The sequence below is a fragment of the Manis javanica genome, chromosome 1 (genome assembly GCF_040802235.1).
Source record: "Manis javanica isolate MJ-LG chromosome 1, MJ_LKY, whole genome shotgun sequence".
Lineage (NCBI taxonomy): Eukaryota > Metazoa > Chordata > Mammalia > Pholidota > Manidae > Manis > Manis javanica.
In genome coordinates this window covers 15,736,249-15,759,732 of record NC_133156.1, presented here as the reverse complement: position 1 = coordinate 15,759,732, position 23,484 = coordinate 15,736,249, and the positions used below count along the sequence as shown (strand labels likewise).

General features: G+C 48.0%; 1 protein-coding gene and 1 long non-coding RNA gene across 9 annotated transcripts in view; one reads left to right on the top strand and one right to left on the bottom strand.

Moving 5' to 3' along the window:
- Positions 1-23,484, top strand: part of LOC140847725 (uncharacterized) — a 113,437-nt gene that overhangs the window by 19,391 nt on the left and 70,562 nt on the right. For 4 of the 8 annotated variants that reach the window (XR_012127801.1, XR_012127800.1, XR_012127799.1 and 1 more), the window contains exon 4: positions 151-19,576. The exons of 3 other annotated variants lie outside the window; for them this stretch is intronic. The gene's annotated coding sequence lies outside the window, so the exon portion shown is untranslated. One more of the 8 variants, XR_012127833.1, reaches the window with a different exon arrangement.
- On the bottom strand, positions 20,295-21,512 carry LOC140847733 (uncharacterized). The gene is made up of 3 exons (XR_012127841.1): positions 21,233-21,512; positions 20,642-20,746; positions 20,295-20,461 (listed from the first exon to the last, which is right to left on the bottom strand). It is a non-coding gene; the product is annotated as an uncharacterized lncRNA (long non-coding RNA).

Sequence of the window (23,484 nt, the reverse complement as noted above, 5' to 3'; positions counted from 1 at the left end):
AGGCAGGTGGCCCGGACTACACGGTCCCAGGGAAATACCGTGTGTGGCATTTCTGCTGTGAGAAATGACGGCTACACATCTCGTTTACCACTTTCCACCTTCAAAGTCCCTAGTTCCAGACCACGTGAGTCTAATTCCCTTTTTACACAGGAGGCCCCTGAGGCACGGAGGCCAAGTGACCTGGCCACACCACCCAGCTCTCGGTGGCACATCCGGGACTCGGACCGACGGACCACATTGAAACAGGACTTGGCATTTGCCAGACAAACGGTTCAGCAGCAGCTCAGGTCAAACGGACACCTTGTTTGGAGGACTGGCAGGTGCTCCGAGCTCTCCCAGACTTGGGTTTCAGAGTGGACTCCTCAGTGCGTCTTTCCCCTCAGGATGTTTCTCAGGCCTCTCATTAGCCGCAATCTGAATTCCAATGCCCAGTGTTCTAAGGAGCTGCCTGTTGCCTCTAACCCCTCTCCTTACAGCTCCTTAGGGAAATTGCCTGGGCCCTAGGCTGGTACCCCCATGCAAAGTGACTGCACTGTTCCATAGGGATTTTTTTAAGCCTCCCCTCCCGGCCCCCACCAAGTTCCCATTCTTCTACGAAGGAAATACACAGTGGTGAGGAGGGAGAGGCCAACAACGCAAGCGAAGATTGAAGCTTTCCTGGGAGCCTTAACACACCCCAAATCTCTGCGGGACTGAGAAACACGGAGGGAAGAGTGGGATTCTGGGCCCCTGTCCTACCAGGGAGACCAAGGAGATGGAGGCCCAGGTGTTGATGATGGCGGGACATCTGTGGTCCAGCATGTATGTATGTTTCTTTCCTGTTTATCCCCAGCAGATGGAAAACACACCTGGTTCTGTTAGGTTCCTCTGATGGTTTCTTTTCAGAAGATTTCCAGATACCACTAAGGCTGTTTTTTGCTTCATTTGCTATTTTTACTACTACTCAGTATCTACACACTCATAAGTCACCAGAACACACCCTGTCCCCATCCAAACATGAGATGAAGATTTGACAAGCCCACCCTTCTAAGAAAAATCGGTGAGCCTTGTTCTCAGATGCGATGCTCTACGCATCCCAGTAGCAGAGGAGCTGGAGTTCAGGATTCTGTGTTGTGGAGTAATACCTCAGGGTGCCATCTGATGGTTCATTTATCACCGAACCTCACAGAGCTACCGTTTTGATAAATAAATCTGCCACAGGAGTGCTAGGACAGTATCTTCCTGGTTACCCTTTCTCCATTTTTATAAGTTAAGAAGTGAAGCCATCAAAAGGGGGCTTGCTACAACCTGACAGCCAAGCCTTGTTTTTGGAGGTGAGTGGATGTGGCGGTAGGCCTGTGGCTCCTTAGGCAGTGTGGATAAAAAGAGTTTCTGTGGCCAGGATTCTCACCTGGCCGTGGTTGACTAGCTCACTGCACACCTGCGGGCAATACATGGCTGTTACCTCTATAAAAAGAGCTCCGCCCAGTGCTCTGCACGCTACATGGTGGCAGGGCTGCAAGGCTGCAGGAGAGCAGAGCAGAGGCTGGAGTGGTGGTAGCGCCGAGGACAGAGACCCAGAGGATGGCTGTGCCGGATGGCTGTGCAGCCAGAGGTGCCTAGAGGCAAGGGGAGAGACCAGCTTGCTGCATGCGGATTTGCTCTGAGTGAATGGGATTTTAGTGACTGACCTGCCACCTGGAAATAAAGTTGAGTGTAACCCTTTCACCCCAAAGAACGTTCTGCTGTCAATTTCTTTGGTCACACTGAATCCATAGCGAACTTGCCCGGGGCTGAAACCCATTGGCAAGACAGGCAGACAACCACGTTGTATTGCTAATGGGTTTCAGCCCCGAGCAAGTTCAATGTGGATTCAATGTGACCAAAGAAATGACAGTAGAACATGCTTGGGGTGAAAGGGTTATACCCAACTTTATTTCCACAGTGGCAGGTCAATCACTAAAATCCCATTCACTGAGAGCAGGTCTGCGTGCAGAAAGCCGGTCCCTGCCTCTGGGCCCCTCTGTCCTCGGCGCTGCCACCATTCCAGCCTCTGCTCTCCTGCAGCCATACAGCCGTGCCACCATGTCGCCCAGAGCACTGGGTGGAGCTCGCTATATAGTCAATAATGACATATTGCCCACACGTGTGCAGTGAGCTTCCCAACCAGGGCCAGGTGGGAATCCTGGCCACGGGAACCTTCATTTTACCCACACAAGTGCAGAAGGAAAATTGTTCCACTGGCCAGCGTGGGAAGAGCCATGTATCCCCGCGAGGGCAGGGGCCTCAGTGGCTCTAGGCAGCCTCTCCACAGCAGAACAGGACCGTGTTTTCCAGGGAGGCCTTCTAGTGCTTTTGTCACGGTGGTAGATGCTGAGGCTGGGGCTGCCTCTAGGGAAGTCCTCCTCCTACAGAGGCCCGACAGGAGGCTCGCCTGGCACTGAGGACAGAGCCCTGGAGTCTGGTCAGAGAATCTCCTTCCTTCTGAAGAGCAGAAGAGAATCAGGTGAGTCAAAACGAAGTGAGCGTGGCTCGGTGCCGGAAGCTGACAGATGCCTCCCAAAGCAGATGCAGCTGGCCCCGGCCTGGCTCCCCACCTGGCCTCGTGGGGGCTCCCCTGCATGCTCGCTGCGCAGGCCTGTCTGCTGCCGCAGCGCCCTGGGCTCCAGGCCTTTCCTGGGGGTTGCGCTTCGCTGGATGCTATTCCAGATGTCGGTCCTAGGGAATCCAGAGGCGAATCCAGGCTGATGCCCTCAGTGACAGACAACGGGCAATGCAGGTGTTTGCCTTTTGACTGAGAACATCTAGAAAAATGCTTGAGTCCAGGTGGCTCCGGAGCAGAAGAGCTCCAGGCCTTCCCTGTGGCCGAGCAGTGAGAGAGGTACACTGGGTTTTCAGTGCCTCCTCAGTCTTCTAGAGAGAGAGCCACTTACTTCTGAGCACAGCCTGCCCCTGGCCCTGCCACAAGAAGATGAACTACAGGTAATAAAATCAAGATGAAGTTCTGTGTAAATCTTTCCGGCTCACAAAGACTGTAAAAATTTGAAAGGGTGTTCAGGAGTTCCACCTCCTTATTCGGCACCTGTCAAAACTGAGGCCCAGGGAGTTGCGTTGACAGCTGAACATCACACAGCTTCTCCCAGGTGGGGGTTGCACCAGATTTCCACGGCTGTTACGTGACATCCCTGCTGTCCCACTAGCCATGGGGCATTTTTCAACTTTCAGAAACAGCTAGGGAGAAATCGGTCTTCCAGCAGCTTCATGCCCTCCACGTTTATTGTTTCCAACTGCTAAAAATTGGCACTTTGAAAAGTGGGTTGCCCTTCTAGTCACTGCGGGTCAGGGCTCTGGGGAGCGGTGATTTAGAGGCGTGCATAATGGGCAGGTGAGTGGAAGCGTGATTGCCAGTCTCCTTCCCTGCACCTGGGGATTTCTCTTCTTCAAGTCCCCGGGTGTGCGTCCTCAGCATTCACTAACCCACAGAGTCAATTGCCAACTGCAGTCATCTGTACATTTGCCCTCCAGGGATGAAAAGCTGGAGGAAATGCCATTTCCTAATCTAGATGGCCTTGAGTGGAAAGATGTTTTTGCCTAGTGGAAGCCTTTGGAGACTGAATGTGTATTGAGGACCTGTAATGCTCTCCAGGATACTGTAAGGGACCTGGTTGTAGAGGAGGACTCACAGGTGGCTCCCGCTTTGTGTTTGCCTTTAGTGAAGCCCTGGTAGTTGCCAGTGATCCCCTGAGCTGGCTGAGGCATCAAGAGAAGCGTATGGGTAAAGCAGTATCTCCTGAAGCCCAAGGACAGATGGTTACCAGGAACCTGGGCAGTACGCCTCCTCCAGCCTGTATCTCTGTTTCATGTCCCTGTCTGCAGTCCGCTTTCCTTTCTTCTTCTCCCTGGGCAGGTGAATGGAAGGTGACTCCTCAACAACTACCGTGTTTACATCTCCCCTACTGAAGGGATTAGCCACAGGTGACTGGGCATCCCTGGTCTTCAATCCCAGGAGAGAGAATTTGGTCGTCCCAGTCCTGGTTGGGTGCACAACCTGGTCTAATCAAGGTGGCCACAGGTAGGGTGTCCTGAGACAGGCATGGCCAGGGGACTCATCTTCACGGATGACTGAAGGGAGTTCTTCCAGACAGAAGAGTGCAGTGCCGTGGGCAGGCATTTTTAAAGTGTGACTATCATAGGCTTTGATCAAGTTAGTTATTGATGTAGAAAAAGTGGTATATGGTGCAGGTAGGAGTTTTGAGGAACAGTTCAAACATGGTAGAGGCTTTGATCATTTGCCTAATTACTTGAGTGATAAGTTGTTTGTCATGGAGCTCTTAGATAGCAGTTTTCTTATAATTCAACCCCTATCCTCTGGCTTCTGTTGGGAATGCCCATTCAGACAATCTGAGGGGTGTCTTCATTTTTTATTGACTATCACATCTATGTTCATCCTGTTGAACTGTGCTAGCTAGATACTGAAAATGAAGTAAAAGCATAATTTTAAACTTGTATACTTTGATATATATATGCACACATACCTGTATTTTTAAAAACCCAACCTACTTTCAGAAAGGATTGAAAGCACATCTGAGCACCTGGGGTCCTCAAAAGCCTTTCAGATCCAAACTACTTTCATGTTAATACTAAGACATTGTTGGCCTCTTTCACTCTAATTATCTCATAAGTGTACAGTGGAGTTTTCTAGAAGCTACACGTCATGTAACATGACTACTGATGGAATGAGCAGCAGATACTCATACCTAGCTGTCTTCTACTAAGCCAGACCTTCAAGAGATTTGCACAACTTTAAAACAATGTTGCTCTTCTCACTGATTTTTTTGGAAATGTTTTCACAAAACATGAATTATGTCACTATATTGTGGGTTGATTGCTATTATTGTAAATGAATCACTACACACTTAACTTTTATTTTAGTTTCTAATATGGTAAGCCTTGATGGGTAGATCCTATAAGAGCAAAACCTCTTGGGGGTTCTTGACAATTTTTCAGATTGTAGAGGTGTTCTGAGAGCAAGATGTTTGAGAACTGATCAAGAATATTACTACTATGTATGAATCTGAGATGGTGATTTTTGCCCCCAAAATTCCTTTTTAGAAGGCAGTGGTCATGTCTGCATTTGGTTTTGTGCAAAGCTAAAATTATTTTATGAATAAAGAATCATTTTTGTATACATACACATTTATTCCTCATTTTACTTGTTCAAGAAGTGTTTATTGAGCACCTGTTATGTACTTCACAGGTATTCTGCCTGACTTGTCGAGAGAGTGAAGGGAAAGACAGACATAGTCCCTGTCCTCTTGGAGATTTGTGATGTAGTTTGCAAAGGCAGTACAGTGACGACTTGACAGTAATTCAGCATCAGTGTAAAGCCAGTTGGAAACTGCTGTTGTTTATTTCCACATAAACTACCAATTTAAAAAAATACTATTTACTTTACTGAGTCTGAAGGTTTGAGGTTAAAGATTTCCTGGCAGGCAGACATCTTGTGCCAGGTATTGGATTTACTGGTGACTAAGGTTACAGGAGTCCTCATCTGTTATTCTAGTGTTTAAAGGCATGACATGTTTTGAGAAAATTCAGTATAGGTAAATAGATACTTGCATTAGAGTATTATACTTACATTACAAAAAGGTTTTTCATTTTGGAAATACTGGACTAATAAAGGGAGTGATCACACTGTCCTTCAGTGTATGTATCATTGCCTGACACTGTATTATAAACTTACTGTTTATTTTCCATCTTCATCTATTATATAAGTCCCATGAAGGCTGGGACTTTGTTTGGTTCCCTCTTCCATCCTTTGTTCCTGATACAACTTGTGTACTCAATGGGCAACTGGTGACAGACTCCGTGAGTAAAATGAAGCCGTACCACAAACCTGTGAAAGAAAAGTCTCTGAAAAACTCCATCAAACCCTGGGCTACCTACTTCAAGGAGGAGGCTTTTCCCATATAGCTAGGCGCCAGTGATGAGTGGGTGCTCCAGGAAAGGAGCTTTGGGAGTTTGGGGCTCTGTGTTAAAAATACTTCCAGATGTTGGAAAGAGTAGGCTACTTGGAACATCCCTGACATGAGGTGTGTTTCCTCAGCTGAGAGAAAGCCGCTTGTCAGGCACGTTGGTTGTGGTTTGTGTTAGGTAATACCTAAGATTTTTTTCTGTCCCAGAAGCTTAGGAGATTGTCACAGGTCAGGCCACCTTTCTCATTAAAACATTTCTGAATTTGGTTGGCTGATATAATTTTTCCATGTGAACACATTTTCAATGTTTTGAATGTGATAATGGGATTCAGTTTGTAGAAATGATGCCCATTTTCTGAAACATGGTTCAGAATATGTGAAACTTAGAGGAGAAAGACTTTGACTTCATGGGAAATGGTGTCATTCTTTGACAGCATCCTAAGGATGATTGAAATGTACCTAATTTTTCTTATTCACATGTCCAATGTGCTCACCACCCTTATAGGTAATCATAAATAATATTGCTTTCTGAGTCTTTATGTGGATGAGACATGGTGTCTGTCCCAAGGAGAATGTTTTTAGCACTCAATAGCTGAGTTCGAAATGAATTATCCCATTGTAACTACTAGGGTAATATAGATAGTCAGAAATTATCCTAGTATGGATAGACACACGAAAGAGTTGAAAAGACCCTGGTATGCTTTTTCAGTGAGGCAAACGTTTTCTTTTTTGAGAATAGCGTGTTTTGTATTGTCAGAGAGCTCAGAGAACACTGAACACAGAGTTCTGTGTATTTTGATAAATAAAAACAAAAAACCCTAACTGCATACTTGCCTAGGACTCTGTGTTTCTCATTCAGGAGAAAAGGGACAAAATATGAGTGTGGAGGGACCCCAGGCACCTTCCAGCTGCTAGCTGAAGAGCTGACTTACTCCCACAGCCCTGAAGCAGGCCAGGAGCAGAGGACTGCTCTGCTTGGAAGTGTGTCAAGGGAACCTGGACTGTTTCTCTGGCTCTGTGATGAGATTTTTGCTGTCTGTAAAAACGTCTGAGGTCGGAATCCCACAGTTAATGTTCTGTTAACCTAGTAAGTTGAAAAGAAAGTCTCTCCTGGGATTCTAAATTTTCAAAACTTGTATCAAAAAGCCAATCCAAAAAAGTCCAAACATAATTGGACATGTCTTCAGCACATGAAAACAATGACTGAGCCTATATTTACTGAGGTAAACACAGCAGTGAAACTTCTCTCTCTCCCAGTATCAAATTCTAGAATGTAGTTGCACGAGAAGGGACCGAAGTATGTGAATGTGTGACTCTAGTTCTTAGGAACATCCCAGGAAATGCATTTGTAGGGAAATGCCATCAGGAAAGCCAGAGCTGACTCAGGGTCAGACATTGGGATGATTCTGTAACTGCGTCCTGGGATGTAGGACACACCAGTGTTCCCTGGACCTCAGCACCAGACGGTGGCTTTCTTACAGGACTGTCATTGTTTGGGCTGGCCTTTGGGTCCCACCCAATGCTGCCTGCTGGGCCTTTCTCTCCTGGGTCCTCTTGTGCATTACAGAGTAAATCAGTGGAATTAAGACAGCTAACCAGGGTCAGACCAGGGTCAGAGCTGCACTGTCATTGTCTTTCATCCTTCACTGGCCTGTGGCTCTCACAGGGGCTGCAAGTTTCTCAAGGACAGGGACACATGTTGCTACTGTTGTATCCCCAGCACCTAGTGCGGTCCCAGTCCCAAAGTAAAGGTTTGGAACTGTCTGCAGTAAAGGTTTCTTATTACTGTTAAATGAAGCCCGAAGGTCTAAAAGAAGGCAAGCAAGCCTGCATTTACCGTCTTCTAACCAACGGCCCAGATTGCATGCTTTGGAATATGAGCAGGGTTTTCTTTCAAAATATTGTCTTGGATTTTCAAGTAGTGGGCACCACAAATACATGCTGTCACCTGAAAACCGCTTTCTTTGGTGGTCTGGGTAGTGAGGGCAGGATCCGAGCCCTTGGTCACCACTAAACCTCCCACGTGGTGCACGGTGCCCCACAGAGGATCAATAAAGATTTGTTAAACAAGAATAAAGTGATCGCTACCAGCGGACTTGCGCCTCCCTGGCTGCTGTCATTACCCAGTAAGTGGGCCTCTTTCAAAACAAAACCGACTGGGAAAGTGAATTCCCCTAAAGGGAAAAGTTACTGGGGCAGCAGGCCGTTTTTCCTGCTCATATTTGGGACGGCGAGGAGAAACGTGGCATCAAACTTCCCAGGGTCGCGGTCCCGCACTGGGCGACGGCCTTGGGTTTTGGGGTGACCGGGGGCTGCTGGCCTCCCCGCAGGCACGAGCCGGGGGTCTGCAGGCCAGACCGGCACTGCCTCCCCGACGGGTCTCGGCCGCCCCTCTCGCTCCCCGCGGCACCCCGTCCGCCTCCCGCGGCCTCCATTTGGCGGAGGCACGGCCGGTTCCCAGGCCGGGAAGGGGACACCTGCCGGCGGGACGCGGCAATGCGGCGGCCCCCGGGCCGGGAGGGTCTGCGCGGCCGCCCCCTTCGCCAATTCCTGATTCGATCCACCGGGAGACACACGGCCTCCTCCCCGGACGCTCTAAGAAAAGTTCGAGACGGAAATATATTCGCGGAGCCCAGATGTCCCCCTGCCTTGGCCCTTGGGGACATCGTAAGCCAGCCAGGCCCGGTGCACCTGTTCGGGGAGCACGGCCCCCCGCGACCAGCGGGTCCTGGAGAGCGAGGGCAAATTCCAGTCCCCAGGACACGGGCTGCAGGAAGACTGTGCTTTGGCCGACGTATCCCCGTGTCTGCCCCGGGTGCAGCCCCTGAAGCGGTGTCTGCCCCCGTGTGTGCGGGAGGGCGTGCGGGTGAGAGTCCGGGGGCCTGGGGGCCGCGGGGAAAGAAGCCAGCGAAGCAGTGCTGTGAGCGCGGAGCAGGGCAGCTTCCTGGAAGCCCGCACCCCGGGAGCGCTGGAGGGCTGGGAGGCAGGCCCAGTGTGGCCGGGGTGATCCCCCTCATCGCCGCAGTGGAAGAACTCGGGGGAGGCCGGAGAAGTCTTGGGGCTGCTGGTTCGGAGCCAGTCCCTTCAGAATGGGGGAGATTTGAGTCCTTGGAAGGCAAGGGGACGGACAGGGCATTCCGATTGGGGGAAACAGTGGCTTCAGGTGAGATGCTGCTGGCTAGGTTGGTCACAGGGAACCACTGCTGGTTCCCTACAGTCCGGAAAGTGCATGTTGAGTCTGGCATTCCAGTGTGGGATGGTTCCAGCAGTGGTTTTCACAGCGGCAGCAGCCTCACTTGGGAGTTTGTTAGAAATGCAGATTTGGGGGGTCCCTGCCCTAGACCCACTGAATCACAATCTGGGGGTACAGGCCCTAGCCAGCTGTCTTTAAGAAGCCCTCCAGGTGATTCTGATGTTCTCTCTAGTTTGAGAACCCCTGGATTCGGGAATGGAAAACAACAGAGCCGACAGCTGGGTGGCATCCCAGGAGCAGGGCAGTGAAAGCTGGCACATATAAATAAAGGGTAAGGTATGGGATGTGGGGAAGGGGATCCAGTTCGTGAGGGAGAGAGGGAGAGCGAGCATTAAATAAACATCATTTTGGGCCTGTTGAGGTTAGTGACTGCAGGACCCCGCATGGACATTCCCAGCGGCACCTGGAAGTCTGCCCAAAACACAGGCAGCAGAGCAGGGACGGGGTCACCTGTGTGGGGCCCCTGAGAGAGATGCTGGTCAGCTCCCTGAGGGAATGAGAATAGTGAGGTAGGACCAGACAAGATGCGAGGGCAGGAAGTCCAAATGCTGACAAGGCAGAGCTGGTAAGAGGCATGAAGAAAATCCAATCCGTGGGGTGCCACTGAGGCAGAGACAGGAGAGAGACTCAAGAAAGAATCAGTGGGTGGGAGGAGCAGGCCTCAGACACCAGCTGGCCTTGGGCAGTGTTTTCTAACCCATTAGAGGCTGTGAAGCAATGCGGTTGTGAAACCAGCATTTAAAATAATAATAGAAAATGTCAGCGTGGATCTCACACAGCAAAGATACAGTTTCATGCAACTTAGGTTTCAGATATATTTTTGGAGGGAGGGGCTCCAACAACATTTCTGTGGCATTCTGGCCAAAAATGTATAATCTAGTTGCAATTGTGAAAAAACATCAAACCAAAATGGAGGGAAACCCACAGGGAGAGGAACTCTGACCCCAGGAAGTCTGAGATGTGGGTGGGCACAGTGCATGTTGAAGCTGTCACAGCACCCTGCCGCAGCCACGCGGGGGGAAGTTACATGCCTAGAGGAGGGCAGCATCTGCTAGTCGAGGATTGCATTATTTCTTTGATCTCTTTGGGTGGCAGGGGGACCTGATTTCAGGTTCCTATATCATAATCTAAGTTTCATAATGAAAGTTATGATCGAAGACCTAGTCCCTAGTAAAAGTTTCTCTGAATCCTAAAAGCCCTATGCAGATAAACTATCCCTTTCCCAAGTCCTTTAAGCAACCCGGAGGAAAGAAAGGTAGTGGGAATTCAGTAGCTTCCAACCTACCTCGCCAATTGTTTTGAGTCAGAGGAGTGGTTCTCAACTGAGGAAGAGTGTGCTCCCAGGGGACATTGGGCACCACCTGGAGATATTTTCAGTGGTCCCAACTGTGTGTGTGTGGTGTGTGTGTGTGTGTGTGTGTGTGCATGCACCCACTACTGGCCTCTAGTAGGTGGAGGCCCGGGCTGCTGCTAAACATTCCAGAGTATACTAGACAGCCCATCCACCCCACAGCAGATAATTATCCAGCCTCAAATGTCAGTAGTGCCGAGGTTAAGAAACCCTGAATTAGGAGAGTAGAAAATCTGAGGGCTATTTATGGTCAGGAAAGTTGCCTGGCTGCTTTTCACAAAAGAAGGGTATTAAACTTCATTTCTTGGCTTGATTTCAAGTGGATAATTATAATCTGCCTACCTAAAATTTACACTTTAATTTTCAGTGGGTATCTTTCTTCAATTCATGCTTAAACAGGCTTAGTGTGGCTGTATTCTTGACACTGGGGCGATATTCTATGCCTGAGTGGGTTACAGGTCACCAGTGGGTGAAGCAGTTGGTCTGTGAAGTGATTTGAATCCTTTAGGGGATAAAAAGCACTAAAACAAGAAAACCCTGGGCATTACCATCATTATTAATTATTAGGAATATGACTGCCCTTATTCAGCCACTCTCAGGATTCCCATGAGATTCCCGTTAGTACTAAGGTCAAAAGATTCCTGACCTTCAGTCTAACCAGACGCAGCCCAGAATGAGTATGTCAGCTGTTAAAAGCAAGGAGCTCTCGCTCTGCCCCACCAGCTGTCTGCTTCCCCACTTGGGGAGAGGCTCTGCATTGGCAACATCGAGCTTCAAAGCAAATCTTCAATCTATTTGTACTCGCTGTTCCCATATTTAGAACACACATACTTGTCTCTTGCTTCCAGGCAAGAGCAAATTCTGACGGTATTAAATGGAGCCTGACTTCAGGCAAATAGGAGAGCCCAGAATAAGTTAAGGGCAAGGCCCTGCTTCTCTCTATTTTTACATTTAAAAGATGATGATAATTCAGGGTGGCGAAATTTAAAATCAGAAGTCAGGCTGCCAACTGATGGACAAACCAAATGATTACCTCTTTAGAAGCCACACAGATTAATTTGTGAAACCTGATCTGACTTTAAAAAAAAAAATAGTATTTTAATGTCAAACAAACCTGGGAACTACAGGCAGGTATAAAGGGTACAGATCTGGTTTTCTTTTACTTTGTAAGTTTTGGGTTTTTTTTTTAATGTTTTGTCTATTTTCTCCCAGATTTCTGTCTTTAGAAGGATACTATCAATCTCATCCTTAATAACCTGGAATTTTGGTGAAGTGTGACTTTGGGGATTTTGAATCGTGATATATATTGCTTCTCTGCTTAGCATGTCTTTATTTAAGTGGGTTTGAATGGGGACCCTCCTGGCATGATTCTTCATTAAAAAATCTGTATTATTTCTGAGGCATCTGTATTATTTCTTAAGCATGAGCCGAAGAAAGATACCCACTGAAAATTAAAGTGTAAATTTTAGGTAGGCAGGTTAAAATTGCTGCCTCTCACATAAGGACAAGATGCCGTGACTTTCATTTGATTTTTTTCTAGCTGACTCATCCGCATCTTCTCACCTAGTTCCTTAAAAACATGCATTTTGAAGGTGCTGGCCGAGGTGAGAGGCAGAAATTTTAGCCATGGGGCAAAGTCTGTGTTTGCAACGTGAAGGGCTGTGTCCTGGACAGAGCTTGAGAACTGGCTCCTGGTGGGAATCACAACCATAATCAGAGTTAACATTTATTGGCTATCTAGTACACGCCAGTCTGAGCCCCAAGTTTTCCTGTGGAGTGACTCATCGAAGCCCTGCCAACTCCTTGAGGTCGCTGCGACGTGCCTTCTCTATTTTAGAGCTGAGGAAACAGGCTCAGAGAGGTCAGGTACTTTTCCCAAGGTCATGGAGCAGAGAGTCCCTGCTGGAATTTGAAACAAGCCATCTCTCTCTAGAGCCCTTGCTCTTGTCTTTTTCCCCACAAACATGATTTTAAAAACATGAATAATATCAGCACGTGACAATTACACAGTTGGTTTTTCTTTAATGGCGCAAGTGATTTTCACATTCATTACCTCTTTTGCTCAGGAGACATGATGGTAACTAGAATCCCGGAGGTGTCTTTTCATAAAGATTAGCTTGGGAAACAGTCTTTATTTAAGACCCATGCATATATACTCTCTTTTCCAATGAATGCCACGTTAGCAGAGAGGCCTCCTGGAGCAAATTTGGTGCCCCAAGAGATCACTCCAGTTTATTTGCCTTCTCCCAGAGATGAATTTAGGTGGTGGAGTGTTCTAGGTTTTTTACTAATGCTTTTCTTTTTCAACACTTTTCCTGAGCATGATGAAATTGATACCCTTTGAAGTTAATTACACCTCTGGCATCGCATCGCGTGAAACATCTTACTCATGGCTGTGTTTGGGGAAGCTCAGTGCATGGCAGGAGCAACATATTTATCTTGGAACTGAGACTTGAGAAGCGAGTTCCTCCCTTGAACGTGGCCTGAGACAGAACACCTCCCCATCTGGGATTGCAACCTCAGGTACATAAGGGAGCCGACTGTAAATTTTAAGACAAAGGAGGGAGAAGCCATTTTCCATGAACTTAGATAAAAGCTAATGAGGTAAAGTGCCGCCATCTATCATTTCTTACGGGATTTTAGTACCAGTAGGTTCCCCTACCCCCACCACCTCCCCACTCATAGTCCTGAACGTGGGGGTTAAGAATGGTTGGCAAAGCACCATTTTCATCATGTCTATTCTGGTTTAAAATAGAGCCTTTCTGCATCATGTTGCAAATGGAACAAGTTGATAATATACAGACACTTCTGTGCTTATGTGACATGTGGCAACTTATTGGCACGGCCTTGGAGGCCATTTGAGATTTGTCCCTGGTGCTCCTGTCTAGTTCTAGCACCTGCCATTTCCTACCTGGCAGCAGCGCAGATGGCCCACACCTTCTTACTCCAGAAAGGTGAAAGGCAAGCACAGGCCGCATTTCCAAATCCTGAGCATTGGAATCTCCTACTTCCCAGAGGCCACAACGCTGAGATTTAGAAACAAGACAGGGTAGGTGGTCCCAGGATGACCAGCCAGGGCAGCCCAAACCCCAAGAGACAGGGGATTCGATGTCATAATGTAAGATACGGGACACGTATGCCTCCACACACTTTGTTCACATGGACCCCTCATCCTGGGGTGCCTTCTTTCACTTCGGCTCTTGAATTATGCCTTTCCTTCAATATCCAGTCCTTTTCCAGCGAGAAGCTGTCCCTGACCCAACCCTCTGGTTGGGATGCCCGCTTTGCCCCGCCGTAGGGCCCTGAGCTTCCCTTGGTTGCATCTGGGCCCACACAGAAGCTGCATAGTATTGTTTTGTCTTCCTTTCCCTCTAAGCTGAATTTATTCATTCTGATTGATGAATTGACCCTATAAAGGGTCAATATAATTGTTGAATAAATGAACGAATCTTTCTCTCTGACACAGGGACCTTTGGGGGAAACAGCTCAAGCCAGAAGATTACTTAGTGCCAATAGAAGGCCTAGGATGAGCTGAGCCAGAAATGCCCCCAGTTCCCATCTGAAGCCAGCTACCCTGGCCCGTGGCCGCTGCCACTCGGCCAGGGTGTTCCAGATTTGCCAACTCTCCACCTTTTCAATGCTCTGAGCAGCTCTGTCAGCTCTGGTGGTACCAAAAGGGCCCTCAAATAATAGGCACTAACATCTTTGGTTTTAAACTTGACCATGATTGCAGTGAAGAGCACAAACTGAGAAGGCTCTAGGGTCTTAAATTGAAAAAGTGACAGTATTCTCATATTGGGGCCATGAGTTGCATCAGCTTTCAGGGTGTTCCACCTGCAAGCTCTCTCACAGGCACCCACAATGCTGTCTGCCTGCTTTTGGAAGGGGCCTAGGAATGCTTCTGTGCTGGCTGCTGCTTAGGATACGGCCATGAGGGGAAAAATTTTCCCCTTGGAGGCAGCTCTGTGGGCAAGCAAAGGAGATGGCTTTCATCACTGGAGGGCAGGGAAATGGAAAAGCATGTCTGCTCTAAATTCTTCCCTCACTGTTCAGTGCGGTGAAATCCCACCATCAAACCCAAGTCCATCCCCTGGGGGGGCTTGTAGTCTTGGAATCTATTACCCCCACCCCCCAACCCCAACACATTAGCAAGGACAGGTTCATTTTGACTATGGAAGAATGTTCCAGAAAGATGTGTATGCACAGGGAAAGTGGAAATCTCTGGGGAGCATGAGAATCTTGAGCCGTGATCATTGTCTTGGTATGTTGGAGGCCCAGCCAGGCTCCAGCTATGTCATCTTATCCCCCCCATTTGCATGGAGATTACTTATTACAGGCTGGGTCCTAATCAAGTGTAAATCCCTTAAACTGCCATCAAAATCCTTGAGGTATGGGTAGGTGTTATCAGTGACTAACAGTGAGTCTGAGCTCCCCTGCGTCCCCGTGCTCAGCATAGGGCAGCCCTGCCCATTCCCTCATGTCCCTGAGCTCCTGGGCAGATGCAACTTCTCTTTTTATTCTTCTCTTCCTCCTAGCACTCAACTCAGTACTTCACGTTTAGGTGCTCAGTGTGTGTTTGTGAGTTGAAGTGAATGCAGCAGCTAGGATTTGGATTAGCTGGGTGACCCTTTGTAGATCCCCAGAGATACGGGAACTTTGGATACGTTTCATAAATTAAGCTAGAAGATCTGTCCCTGGTGGGCCAATGAGAAGAGCTACAGACAGCCTGGAATTTTCTAGACAGTCTTGGATTGAAATAATCTATCTTGCTCTCTGCTACAAATCTCACACCAGAAGTTCCTGTTTGGGACTTGGAAAATATGATTGCTCTATCTGTGAGGTATCCAGAATAGCAATAACAATAATAATGCCACCCAATAAATCTAACATTCATTAAACACCAAGCACAGAGCTAAGTAAGCAGTCTTCTGTGTAGCGTGTAACCCAAGGACGCAGGTAGGTGAGAAAGGTTAGGTAGTATCTTTATTTTCGGCCTTGTCATCCATACGTTTTTCCTAATGACTTTTCAGTCTACTTGAGGTACTTATCATAGGCTCAGGATGGGTCTGACTTGATGAAGGGGGAAGCAAGGGCCAAGTTTTCTGGAAAGCCGCAGCAGAAGTTGCCTGTCCCTGACCTGTTTTTGTGTTTATGGATTATTCATGGCAACTGCCAGCAGTTCATATAGACAACAATTTGAGGCCATTCTTACCATTAGCTTACTTTCTTCCAAGGAGGACTGGGGCTTCTTCAAATGAGACTTATTTTTCCGTTCTAGCAATCCAAAGGATCTTGTTTTTATTAAGTACAAGCTTTATATAAGTATAGAATATTCTTTGTGGTTCCTGGTAACATGTACTATTCTTTCGATGTTAAGTCATAAAGACAAGGCAGAAAACATTTAGAACATGCTGTCTGTAGTCTCTCCCCTCATGTTTCCTGGGATCTTATTCTCTTGTGCCCTCGAAGCCCAGCTCCTATGCTAACACTCCATCAAAAATTTCCCGTGACCTTCTGCAAAATCTGTCAGTAGATGAGAGAAAATTTATAAGTGCAGGCAAAAAGGTGTGCCTCAAATCTGTCACATATTTCCCACTGGAGACAATGGTAACTGGATGGGTAGCTGGAGTTTAATCCTTTATCTTCCTTTTTGTATGATACCATTCCTCTTTCTAGCAAATCAGAGCAATGGGCAGAAGGGGCGAGGTGAGGATGAGGATGGTCTGATGAAGGAGGAGCGCTGGGAGCATCACGGAACCAAGGCTAACAGACAAGAGAGATGGCACCACAGCCCACGTGGCCACTTTTTAACTTTATTTCCTGGGACATCACGAGGGGTAGCATTGGTGGGTAATTCCCAGGGATCCTGCTGATACACAGGACACAACTTTCAGAGCAAAGATTGCCTGAAACTCTAAAAACGTGTAGGTGATGCTTGGCCACTCCTTAAGAACAAATTCTTTTCCTGGTAAAATATACTACATTGCTGTGAATCACCACCCTCCATCTCCAGAACTTTTTCATCCTCCCAAATTGAAATTGTGTACCCATTAAACACTAAGTCGCCACCTGCCTCTCTACCTAGCCTCTGACAACCACATTCCACTTTCTGTTTCTGATTTGCCCTTCTGTCATGGCTTTACTTAGCATAATGTCCCCAAGGTTCAGCCATGCTGTAGCATGAGTCAGAATTTTTTCCTTTTTAAGGCTGAATCACATTCCACTGTATGTATGTATTACATTTTGTTTATTCTTTCATCCATGGGCACTTGGGTTGCATCTACCTTTTGGCTATTGTGAATAATGCTGCTATGTACAAATATCTGTTTGAGTCCCTGCCTTTAATTCCTGTGGGTGTGCACCCAGAAGGGGAATTGCTGGATCACACGGTAATTTGATGATTAATATTTTGAGGAACTGTTGCTCCATTTTCCATGAGGGGCCGCACAACTCTTGACACTCAGTAGTGCGGACTTTTGCAAGAAACGAGCCTGCAAAGACATTTTCTTTTTTGCTTTTCCAAGGACTTGTTGATGCTGGGGGTGTAACCATGTTTCTGCCTCACATTCCCCACCTGCAGAGGGAAAAAAGCAGTTACTGTTCCTCTCAGGAAAACAAGGGACTATGGGAAGCATTGCTGGGATTGGCTGGGAGAAGGAATTTGGTTCAAAATACCCTGAGTTCCAAGGGCCAGAGCGTGTGCGCTCCCTCCTTCCAGCATGAACAACTCCCCCTGCCCGTGCACACAGGGCAGGGCTGGGGAAGGCTGGAGCCCACGCCTGGGTGGCGAAGGGCTGACACCTGTCCTGCTTATCAGACATAGATATCAAGGACCTTTTCTGAGGCCCTTGGATAACAGGACCGCCCTCAGCCAGCAGACCAGTGTGCCTGCATTTCCAGCTTTTAAGCTTGCGTCTTCCTTTTCCTTTGGCGGGGCATATAGTTCTGTAGAGAACGGTGTCCACTGAATGACCATGCACATCCAGTCAAGGTGTCATCAAGCACTTGATAGCTCCATCCTTCCCCGTATCTCTCTCCCTTCCTGACCCGTGGCCAGCTCTCCTTCAGGATGTCAGAAGCTCTGCCAATTCCGGAACACACTTCCATTCTCTGATCCACGTCGGGCCTTGTCCAAGTAGGAAAGGCCTCATAACTCTCTCTCATCAAGGAATACAAGCAGAATTGGCATCCTGTCCTCTGGCAGGCTGCCCGAGGCTGGCTCTCACCGCTCTGGCGCTGTGGACAGGCCGGCCTTGCAGACGGCTCGGCGGCGCCCTGAGGAGGGCCGAGGAGAAGCAGGGCGGCAGAAGGTGTGGACGCCCAGGCTGGGGCTCCCCGGGAAGCCTCCGTCACAGCTGGCGGGCCGGGCCCTCCTGCGGGCCCTGAGGCAGTCCCAGTCACGCAGCTCCCAGCAACGCGGCGTCTCCACAGAAACTGCTGGCAGGGCAGGATCAGAAACGCAGCCAGGACTCCTTGTCTGACCGAGAAGGTCTCTAAGAAACAAGACCACACCAGTGTCTGCCAGCAAAGATTTAACATGTGTTTCCAAAGCATCAACGGGCAAATTAGTTAATCCTCCATGGCTAGAGGAGGAGGGCCCTGTCATCTGAGCAACTGCCATAACACAGAGTGGGGGTTCACGGGCTTAGCCTCATGCCCGTCACCAGCCTCTTGGAGATGGCCTCTCCTCGCAGGAGTGACCATGGTGGCCGGGGTCCCATTGACCTTGTTCACACCAGCTGCCTTGGCACCTGCACTAGTGCCAGGCGGAGGAGGCACCCAGCCAGCATTTGAGGGGTGCATGAATCTGCAGCAGAAACCTGGCCTGGGCTGGCCTGCTCTCCCCGAGGGCAGGCGGCGCAGAAGAGTGACTGCTGTGGAAGGCCTTGCAGTGCCAGTCAGAGAAGGCCTTGGGCCGGACAGACTCATGCCAGGGCTGCTGCTCGTCCTTCCTGGAGCCTGAGCCGCCACTGAAGACGGCCCGTTGGGACACGATGGGCCGAATGCGGCAGGCCTTCCACAGCCCTGGGGGGGAGTATATGAAAATGTGCACAGTAAGGATGTTGCCTTCTTAGTTGGGGGGATGCTTTTGAGGCAAATCTGCATATAGTTGCATACACATGGACAGACGCGCGCGCGCACACACACACACACACACACACACACACACACACACACACACACACAAAACCCCCCATCCCCCACCTGCTCTGGGATAACCAGCTCTTCCCACGTGTAAAAAGACTAATCCTTCTGCTCTCTCCTTTGCAGTATGTGCTGAATCAAAATTTACTGGCTAATGTTCTAGAAACCTCAGGGGGGGAAAAAACTACACACACACCAAATGAACATGCCATTTAAATTTTAAATTTAAAAAACGCCATTTTTAGTTTACATTTTTTGTAAGTACAAAATAATGTATTTTGAAGACTTTCTAGGGAGGGAAACAAGGATATAGTCAAAGGTTGAACCAAACCTGAATTTTCAGTTGAAGAGGAGATTGGATTGACTGTTTTCTTTTTTATTTGTGTGCTGGACAGGAGTCCTATCTTAGCTTAACAAAAGGGCCGGCCACGGGGGCTTAGAAAAACTGGGGCTCTTTTTCCAGCATCTTCATAGATTTTCCGAGGGGAACATGGATCTCACTTTAGAAAACCTAAAACCACGTTTGTTTTACGTTCCTTAGAAAACGACTCCCAGCGCCGGGGCGCGACAGGCTGGGCGCTGAGAGCCTCCCAGGGCTGCAGCGCCTTGCGCCACACGCCCGCTCGGCGATCACGTTGCACGGACGAGTTCTCCGGGCTTTCAGTGCAAGAATAAGCTTGATCTTTTTATTCAAATACAAGGAACCACCCCCGCCGGCTTCAGGTCACGTGTCCAGGTCATGTGGTGCTGCGACACAGAAAGCGGCTGGCGATCATTAACCGATGCCTCACAGTCTGGGAGAAAATGCAGGTTTTAAAGGCAGGAACTCTATTTTTGCTACAACAACCAGGACTGCCGTGGAAGGCATACACGGTGGGTGGGGCGTCAGTCTTGCTAAGTACTTTCCCAGGCAAGGGGAAGAGCCGACATATTCTCCCTGGTTTTGTTCTGGTCTCACGACTTGACGCTCTTTCCCCAACCTGGCTGCGCGGCTGTGCGCGGAAGGAGGGGCAGGCCGCCCTGGCGCGTGGGGGATGGAGGACAGATTTGTGAAATCAGAGGAAAGCCTTATGTTCCCTTCCTTAGAAGTTCATGCTTCTGGGTCGATGCAGTTTGGGGTAGGGGTGAGGCGGGGGCCAAAGGCACGGTGAGTTTGTGGGCACGTCTGGAGTTTTCATTATGAAAACCAGTTCCAGCATGCGGCTCCTTGAAGTTTCCTGGGGTAAGAACAGAAACTGCAGGGACTCTGCCTACCTGAATGTTTCCTTGTTAATCGCTTGAATTTAGAAAGAAGTTCTTTCACTTTTTCACGCTTGTACAGTGTTACTTTGTGCTTTGAAAAACTGATTATCAAGCTGGGTTTGCTTTAGTGTAGAAGTTGCAATAGTGGGAGGGAATAAAGAGTTTAGAATCCTTGCTGGAGGGAAGGGATAGATAAGAGTACATGAAAAGACCTTAGCAGAAACATTAAAAAACACACACACACACACACACAAAAACTCAGGTGTGTTTTATTTCACATTATACGAAAAGTACTTTCCTAAAATATTCCTGCAGTATGGACTCAGTCTTACAAGAAAATCCACCTGTATAGTCTAGAACCTTATATTTTTATTTTATTTAACTCTTTTAAGCAACAGCAAATACACAAAGAATTCCCAGTGTTCCGGGTTCACTGTATCACTGAACCCACCTACTTCAGGAAATGTAGCCAGTTTGGGAGATGAGTTGTTTCTCTTCTCATCTTGCCTCGGCCCCCTTCAAAAAGACAGAAGTAGGTGACCTAAAGGGATGCACCCAAGGTGTTGTAGGGGCCTGAAGCTTATAAAATCTGGGAGGCCCTTTTGCAGAAAATAAAAAATTATATATACAAAATTAGGTACTAAGTATCACAGAATTCAGAAAAAAATACATATTGGTATTATTTGCTTAACATACCTCTAACATCCTTTTTATTCTGCATTTTGGGGAGCATGATCTTGGATGGTCTCCTATTCTTGGAAGGCAAGAACTTTGATCTTGGCCAGGTATCAGTGTAAGTGCCTACAATGGAACAAGTTTGATGATTGGAAAAATTTTCCCCACGCTAGCTTCTGCCTGGTCTGTTCTGGCTCTTTTCATGTCTTGTTTCTCCTCCCCCGGCCCACAGTACCTCTGGTACCAGACCCTGCAGAACATACTCTTATTATGATATGAGCTCTGGATTGGGGCCTTTGCATCTCTGCCCCGGGGGTAGGTGGCACCGTCGGGCTTGGAGTTCTATAGCTGACCTCCCAAAGCGGCCTGCCCCTGGAACGCTTTCCTATTCCACAACAGCCGGCGGTAACTCAACTATAAATATAGTTTGTAAATTTATAAATATATCTTAACCCAAAGTAAAGGTATCCGTAAGTCAGATTCCTCTTAACCAGATCCTAAAAATGCCCATGGCTCTTCAAAGTCACCCAAAAGGAGGGAAAATGTGGCCAAAGAGAAATCAGAGTAAAAAAGAGGCAGTGATCTTAAGCAAAAAAGGTCATAGAATCTTACCACTGCCAAATTCACAAAAGCAAATGGCTGTGAATGTGTTCCTGGGGCTACTGCCTGGGCCTCCACTTGTGGCTGTGAAGCGAGCAGCCTGGGGTTCAATTCGTTAGCTTTATGGTAAATCTGCTTCTGGTCACCCTGGGTGCATAGTAAGTGCATCTCAAGCAGTTGTTTTCTGGGTCCTGGAATCAAAGACACTTGTGTGAGGCAAGTTTGCTTATCTGGACATCTCATATGGAATGATTTATCAGGGTAAATTCCATTTAATAAAAAGCCTCTGTTGGGCTCTGACTCAGCCTCTCTAACATTTCCTTCACCCAGCCAGGCTTTCACGGAAAACAATCTCCTCTACACGTGCAAGTAAAGGGAGGGGCGGCGGAGGAGGGCCGAGCGTGCATTTATTCTGTATGCATTTGTGCCCAGCACTGCCCAGTGCTCTGTTCCATAGGTCACACTCTGAACTTCTCCGGACGACCCTGGGAAACGACTGTTACAGTTAGTCCTGCTCTGCAGAGCAAGAGGGGGGGGGGGTGTCAGAGAGATTGCGTCCTGCTTACAGTCACATGGCGTGAGTGATTCAAAGTTGGACCTCAAAACCAGGTCTGTCTGACTCCCCGGGCTGCTCCTAGGTGGCAGACCTCTGACCTTAAACTTTTTGTGAAGTGAACGCAACACGTTTTGTTCTAGTTGCTAAAGTGGAGTGGAATTTATTTGCAGTGGTGTCTAGTTATAGCTCCCCTTTCTCTGCGTCTGTTCCTGCAGAGCATGATCTCATTGCCTGCTAAAATAATTAGGGAGTGGAGCCAGCAGGATTCCTTGACCAGCTTTAAAGTTCCCCTCTTCCCCCTCTGACGGTAAATTGCTTTTGGGCTTTACCTGCCATGGCCCCTTTAACCTCATCAATGCCACACTTCACTCTCCTATGTCACCCGGTTGATTGCCCCTAAAACCTTTATGCTGCTGCACAGTAGTGTGATAGTGTTGAATCGCTTGCAAGGATTGTCAGGATGGTATTGAATTTGGAAGGGTTTGTCCACATACAGTTTATGGGGGAAAGGAGGCTGTGAGTTCAGAGATTCCATAAATGCACTAAATGGCCAGATGATTAAAGTCTGAGGGCAGGCGGTTGACTTCTCCCTGGCCGAGGCGCTAACCCGTCAGACAGAGTTACCTGGCTGCAGACCGGGGGCTCGGGGAGCGGCAGGATGTGGAGCAGAGACCCTGGCTGCTACCCAGGGCTACTCCCGCCCTCCTTCCCAAATTGTGAAAATACCTTGAAACATTGCCAAATGTCCCTGGGGGGGAAAATTGCCCTTGGTTGAGACACACTGTGTGACCCCTCTCAACAGACAGCCACCATCAGCTTCTAGTTATGTTGACTCTTAAGGTGTGGGGTCAGGAGACAGAGTGGCTTTTTGACGCACAGCGGGAGTGTTCCACAGTAGATACAGGGCGCACAGTGCCAGCCCTCTTGGATTAGAGAATTGTGAGGAAAAGGTTAAACTTTTGAGTACAGACACATACTCCATTCTCCACAGAGCTAACATGCGATTTTTTAAGCTTGGTGTGTAAGGGTTCTGTAGTCAGACCCCGCTTTGAATCCCAGTTTTGCTTTTATTAGCTGTGGGACTTTGGCCAAGTTGCTTAACCTCTCTGTGTCTTGGTTTCCTTATTTGTAAATACAGCAATGATACCTCTACATCAGAGAGTTGTTTTAAGAATTCAGCGAGATAAGGCATGTGCCTGACACATGTAAGTGCTTAACCAATCTATCCTATTTAAAGAATTTCTAGAATAATCTTTGATTCCTTTTTTGGTCGTTGTGTAGATGAGTAGATTGCTGCCCAGATAATTGTGTCACTGCCTGCTTGGGTGATTTGGAAAACCGTGCACCAAGCATCAACTTTAGAAATCTTCTTGCTCTTTATGGGAAGTACAGATGCCCTCTGCTCGAGAACTTCATGGTTAATCAACAAAGCTGAAGCTCTCCCTTCACCATGACCCGTGGGGGTGTGGGTGCTTTGTCACAACCCCTTGGTCAATGGCCTGCCAGTTCTGCTCATACTGAGCCTGAGGTGTTTTGCAGAGCTTTTTAACCCCATCATGTTCAGGAAAGAGTTTACTAATATATTCAATTACAAACAAGAGATAATTTTATTTAAAAAGGGAAAACTGAAAAAAATAGTGAACGTTGCTCTTGTGTATGGACTGAGTCATTCAATATTAGGAAAGGTTCTAAAGGACAAAGGGTGATT